Genomic DNA, 344 nt, shown 5'->3' on the forward strand with positions numbered 1-344 from the left:
TAGGTGTAGTTTTTATATCTAGGTGTATTTTCAATGGTCCAATGGAAGTTTCCATTGTCTAGGTGTAGTTTCTATGATTCAGGTGAAATTTTCATGGTCTAGATGTTGTTTCTACAGTTCACGTGTAGTTTATATGGTTTAGGTGTAGTTTCTATGGTCCAGGTGTAGTTATATGGTCTAGTTGTAGTTTCTATGATTTATTTAGTTTCTATGGTCCAGGTATAGTTTGTATGTTTTAGGTGTAGTTTCTATGGTCCAGGTATAGTTTCTATGTTTTAGGTGTAGTTTTCATATCTGGGTGTATTTTCAATGGTCCAACGGAAGTTTCCATTGTCTAGGTGTAG

This window comes from Nematolebias whitei, chromosome 2 (assembly GCF_014905685.2).
Source record: "Nematolebias whitei isolate Nwh7 chromosome 2, NemWhi1, whole genome shotgun sequence".
In the NCBI taxonomy this organism is placed as follows: domain Eukaryota; kingdom Metazoa; phylum Chordata; class Actinopteri; order Cyprinodontiformes; family Rivulidae; genus Nematolebias; species Nematolebias whitei.